The 6,345-nt window shown below is 42.3% G+C and overlaps 1 long non-coding RNA gene across 1 annotated transcript; it reads right to left on the bottom strand.

Moving 5' to 3' along the window:
- Nucleotides 1-799: 799 nt before the first annotated feature.
- On the bottom strand, nucleotides 800-5,642 carry LOC122660901. Its single transcript, XR_006332803.1, has 3 exons — nucleotides 5,632-5,642; nucleotides 1,795-1,801; nucleotides 800-982 (listed from the first exon to the last, which is right to left on the bottom strand). It is a non-coding gene; the product is annotated as an uncharacterized LOC122660901 (long non-coding RNA).
- Nucleotides 5,643-6,345: the final 703 nt, after the last annotated feature.

The raw sequence follows: 6,345 nt of genomic DNA, 5'->3' as shown, positions 1-6,345 counted from the left end.
GTGGACTTTCTAATTTCATTCTTGTGCTTCCTTTTTTTTGCAGGAGTCTTCTCCAAGTAATGTGATCAAGGCATCTTTGACTTTCAACCTTCCAAGGATAAGGGAATCTTTCCCAAAAGAAATCTATCCAAAGTAAAATTCCTGAAATGCCCCTTGGAAATTTGGAGGAGAGAGAGAGTAAGGGTGATGACTAGGATTCCACTCAAAGCATTAATTAAATACCCATATAGTCCTCTAGAAAAATTGTGGAGCCTTGTGTGCTCCCTCTAAAAAATGTGGACAGCTTATGGGCCTTGAAAAATTATGGAAGCTTGTGGCAGTGTGGGTCCCCCCATTTGGATGGCAGCTCTTCTCTCTCTTCAAGATTGAAAAATTGCCAAAATGGTCCTGTACTTGCAGTAGATCTCCACCATTGATTAGAAATACCTTATTTGATGTCAAAAATACCCTTGGGAAGTGGTAGAATGGCTATGGGCTTGCATTCCAGCTCATTTCTGACCCATTATTCTTTCCTAGCTTGAAAAGAATAATTGCTTGCATGGAGGCCTAAACAGATGCATATTTCAATCTCGTCATGTCCATCTTGCTCAAAATTTAGTCCTCTTTATAGCTATGGAAAGAAAAATGATGGCTTTACATATAGATTAGGACATGCAGCTCCCGATAGTCTAGAATAGCATAAAATAGCTAAAAACCTGAAAAGCACAAGAAAGCACCAAAGTAACTCTATCCAATGTGGTAAAATGCATGCTTTATGCCCTAAGATTTCACACATAAATGTGCTCATCAGATTCCCCCACACTTGAACGTTACTTGTCCTTAAGTAAACAAAAAACTAATCTAGAATGCAAAAATCCTAACTCACTTTCGTAGGAATCACGGTTGCACTTAGCATGTGCAACAAGCCTTTAAACCCCTAGATTATCCCTAATGGACGAGTTTTATCTCGTGGATGTTTGCAAGTGAATGTACACCCAAAATTCTATAAAAAGGATGCTGTAAATTTTAATCATGGCATAAGTAGGACAGTGCACACAATCCCTAAAAGTGCTAAACTAAAGATCAAGGAGCCAAAGGTTCCCCCACACTTGATTTTTATCACCCCACATCAATTCAAGCAACAAGCATGCATCAAGATTAAGGGATCTCCTCATATCTTCTGAACACTACTCACCTTCAAGTAAATCACTCATAGCATCGATGGAACCAAAGACTCAGGCTTTGAGTATTTTTTACCATACTTTCTATTTAGGCATTAAGGCAGAAATTTTTCTTTCTCAACAGTAAACTCTATTTTTACTCCACTACTATTCCCTGAATGACATGGTGGAGCATACACCAGACACCCAAATACTCGGTAGCTTCGCTTTTTGCATATATCTATAAAGACTTTGAGACATTGATGCAAAAGTTTTTTTTGAGTTTCCTTCCAAGGAATTTCAAACAAGTCAACCTGCTTCCTGAGGCAACAGTGCCCTGTCTAGTTCCAAGAAATTCCACTTTCCTTTCTTGTTTTTCTTTTTCTTTTTCTTTTTTTTTTCATTCACTTTCATGCCTTGCCTTGCCACAAACAAATTGGTCTCAACTACTAACCAAAAGATCAAAGGGTCCATAAAACACATAAAAGAATCTAGCCATCAAACGAAATAGTACTCATATTTTCCAACTTAGTCCCTCTCACCTGATACATACTAATTACCGTCCTTGAAAAGGGATTTCTTATTATTTTGCATGCTAGGGCACCTAATTCCCTCTTTCTCTCACTTAGAAATCAAAAAAACGTATGCACAAAACCAAACTACTACCACAATCAAAATTCACCAATTAAGTCCAACACACCCCCCATACTTAGTTCATGTAGTGTCCTCAACGCATGCATAAAATAAAGAATAAGGACAAGGGAGGGAAAACATATCAGGAGATCAATCTTCAAGGTAAAGAGGCTCATAGAGATCCATAAACTCTTCCCTTGCTGGAACGGACATCTCAATGTATGGCTTCAAACGTTGGCCATTTACCTTAAAAGTAGCACTTGAACTTGGATTGGCAACTTCAATAGCCCCATGAGGTTAAACAGTTTGAACAATATAAGGGCCATCCCGTCACACCCTAAACCACCCCCTAGGAGGATTGGGTAGGTGACCTGAATTGCATAACGGCAACCAACAAAATCCCACGGATCTAGAAGCAGTGCTTACATTCACGAAACCACATTCATCTCATTACCATAAGTAAGATCAGAGTGCTGTAGAATAAACTACAATTCAATAATAAAAGGAAGCATAGCGATACGGGGAAATGGTGATAATATATACATAATATGATTTGTACATTTCCCTCCACCCACAAACAAAGAAACAAAAGTGATAAGTTCAGAACTACATACACAGACATACACAGGGTGAGCATACTCAACCCCAAAAAGAAGTAAAAAGAAACTACAACTGATCCACATTCAAAATGGGGAAAACTCCTAGCAAAAAAAAAAAGGAGTTCCCACAACAAAACATCAGAAGTACTCCTCAACAATCTTCTTCAATGACCACCGAGAAAGTATGCAGGATCGGTATGACCTCTGTCCGGGTCCACACCAACATCATCGTAATAACCAGGATTCTCCTCCTCGAGATAAGCCTCCATGCCACACTAGCATCGATCTGTAAAATCATCTAAGAAAAACATTGTACAACAGAGTGTGAGCCCCACTAAGCTCGAGAGCAAATAACATCAATCATGCATGCATATGCAATCATAATTCACAGTTCATATGATCCTACATGATATGCAAGTCCAGTTTATTATTAGCCACCTAACAATACAACTAAGTCAGGTCAGTGCTACTATAATCCCCAATACATGTATCCCTGGTGTGGGCTTCTAACCCCTTCCCGTGATACACCCATTAAGTTGTCGGAGAGGACCAGTAAGCTCCTGCATCAGTCACCAAGGTCAGCCCAACCAGCCCTCTGTGATTAACCCGTGGGACAATCCATTTTTTTTCTTGCTCATAGCCTATATTCACCATTCTAGTGTTCTTTTCATTTCATGCACCATTCCGGTGTTCTATTCATTCCTTTTTCTCTTTTCTCCTTTTTTGATGGTCGTCCCCACAGGCATCCAACACCTTAACCCCTGTTGGCAAGGGTGCATAGCATGGGTGATGAAACTCAAACCCCATGTCTATATGGCATCGTATGAGTCGGGTGGTATCAACCGCATCCCATTCTGCTGGTTATCATAGGCCTCATTTCCAAGCCGACTACGGCATCTAGTCTAACAATCCCAATCATCATATAAGAATTCAGAGTGTTGATCAACAGACAGTCATTATGCAGTGATTTGAGTAATTTGAACAGAAGTAAATAACACAGCATATATAATTTAATTCTTATTAGCCGGCATAGCATCATAATTACACTTGCACATATGATAGTATTATTCACTCACCTGAGTTGGGTTCTAGATACTTGTTAACAAACTCAACTCCAACAGTAGTCTGATTGTTGTCCTCGAGCGCGGGATCAATTCCTAGATGTAAATCAAAAGTTGTTATATTAGGGTTTCAGTCTATCACTAGTACTCCTAGGGTTAACCTAATCTTACTGGGTTGACCCGGTACTTGGTTGGAACTCATTTGGGATCATAGGGCTTGCACTGGGCCTTAGGCTCTTGTCCCGGTGCCTCAGCCAGTGTCAGTGGCACAAAGGGTAAAATAGTTATTTTAATGGTTGTACCTAACCCTAGGTCAGATTAGGTTCATGGTGTTGTCCACAGCTTGTCTGTGCTGTAGGACCAAGCACAATAGGGTTTCTTTAACTTGCGGGGCCTACTTGGGTTCCCAAGCCATACCCACATAAGGACAGATGTGGGGAAGGGCTTTCTGGTCATTTCCCAACTTCCCACGGCCAATGGGTGAGGTTCCCATAGCCAGATTAGCATTCCAGCAATTTTCCATTCACTGACATCGCCCAGAGCCATCACCCAGAGGCTGCAAATCGATGCTGGACTAAGTTCCCAAGGCTGGGCTTTTCAAGTTATGCCCAATCCTGATCCTCTGCATGTTTGGGGGATCAAGTAGCCCCTGGGATGACCTACCTCTTGATCCAAATGGATCATCCATTAGGTCCACCATCAGGCTGCCAGAGACTGCACAGACAGTCCCAGTGAATAATGTCACAGGGTTTTTCTTCAAGTTTAGATTTGGTTTCAGCCACATGCAGGGCTGGAAATGCTTGAAAAATAGAGGTTCAAGGCTGCAACCACCTAGGGTTTGGTCTCTGCAGCCTTGTCTTGCACTCAGGGTTCCATTCAGTCCATCAAGAGCAAGGCTGAGCAATGCAGCTATGCACAGCCAGCTACGGCTCATAAGAACAGCATAATAGAATGATGAAATTCAATAAAAATCCCAAATCTTCCATGCACAAGGTCTATATGGCAGATCTGGAGGTGCTCTGGGCAAATCCAAGTTGTTCTGGCTGCCCAGAGAGCAAGAACACATCATACATTGAGAAGGAATGGGGATAGCAGGCATATGGGGGTGTTTTATACCTGAAATGGCCTGAGAGGGGGCTCAGTTTCCAGCTGGGATGGGTGGCAGCAGCTCCCTCTCCTTCTTCCTTCTTCTTTCTTCTTCCCCTTCCTCTTCTTCCTCTCTTCTTTCTCTCCTTTCTCTGCTACGGATTCCCAACAGAGCAAGAGATCTAAATGAGCTCAGACCTGCCTATTTATAGGCCCAGCCCCAACTAGGGCCTGTTTGCTTGAGAAAGCCTCTTTTAAAAATCAGTTTTTAAATTGATTCTGACTGATTTTGGGCATGCTGGTGGGGTCCACAGTGAACTGAGGGTATGACGTGGTCCCTCAGACTCCCTCTATCCATGGGGGGTGCCCATTTCATATTGGGTGGTCCCCATAATTAAAATCTGATTAAATATTCAAAAACACCCATTGGACGATGTCATTGGGCCTTACTGCATCGCCCAGTGCCATCGCCCAAAGAATTCTAGCAAGCTGAAATTCAATGGGCTTGCATAGCGGTTTGACCCTTGGTCAGGGTATTGTCCCCACATGCCCCATAGGGGATTTTACACACTTTCACTAAGGTAGGTCCCACCATTATAAGGAGGAGAGAGATTACCTGGGATCCAAACCATATATTAGGCAATGAGCTGTACATTTGCAGGGGTCTTCTGTCCACCTACTGACAGGCATGAAAGATGATCCACATAAGGTTTCTTCATCAATCCAAGTCACTGGGGTGATGCTCCACAGTGATCCTGGTTGCCTGATCAGGGGTTCCTGTCCTTTATTCAAAATTTCCAATCAGCCAGGGGCAGGGTTTGACATTTCTCCCCACCTTACAAAAATTTTGTCCTCGAAATTTGTTTACCTTGCTCTTCGAAGAGTTGAGGATACTTTTCTTTCATCTCATCCTCATGTTCCCATGAAGCTTCCTCTATCGGATTGTTTCCCCATCGAACCTTTACAAAAGCGACGGTGCGGTTACGGAAGTTATGCTCCTTTCTGTCCAATATCTCTGTGGGTTGTTCTTCATAGGTCATATCCACATCCAACTGTTCAGGTTTAGTTGACAGTACATGTGTCCGGTTGTTAATATACCTTCTCAACATAGACACATGAAAAATATTGTGGATGCCTGACAAAGATGGTGGTAACGCCAGTCGGTATGCTATGGATCCTACTCTATTGAGTATTTCATAAGGACCAATGAATCTTGGGCTCAACTTGCCTTTCTTGTTAAATCGTAGCAATCCTTTAGTTGGAGATACTCGAAGGAATACTTTTTCTCCAACTTCAAACTCAATATCTTTCCTTCGGTTCTCCGCATATCTTTTCTGTCTTGACTGGGCTGCCTTGATTTTCTCTCTTATAACATCCACCTTATCGCAGGTCGCTTGTATCATCTCAGGTCCAAGATATTTCTGCTCACCAACTTCATCCCAATATAACGGAGTTCTACATTTGCGTCCATACAATGCTTCGAAAGGTGCCATGCCAATGGTGGAGTGGTAACTATTATTGTATGCAAATTCCACCAGAGGTGTGTGAGCATCCCAACTATCATTCATTTCCAAAACACAGGCTCGGAGCATGTCCTCCAGTGTCTGAATGGTTCTTTCTGATTGTCCATCCGTCTGCGGATGGAAAGTTGTGCTAAGATTTAGTTGAGATCCCAATGCCTTCTGCAAACTCCTCCAAAACCTTGAGGTGAACCTAGGACCTCTGTCAGACACAATACTGACAGGCACGCCGTGTAACCGAACTATGTTTTCAATATATATGCGGGCAAGCTTCTCCATTGGGTAACTTATCTTGATCGGTATGAAG

The sequence above is a fragment of the Telopea speciosissima genome, chromosome 5 (genome assembly GCF_018873765.1).
Source record: "Telopea speciosissima isolate NSW1024214 ecotype Mountain lineage chromosome 5, Tspe_v1, whole genome shotgun sequence".
Classification (NCBI taxonomy): Eukaryota; Viridiplantae; Streptophyta; class Magnoliopsida; order Proteales; family Proteaceae; genus Telopea; species Telopea speciosissima.
The sequence above is the reverse complement of the archived record's forward strand: the minus strand, read 5'-3'. Positions and strand labels throughout refer to the sequence as shown.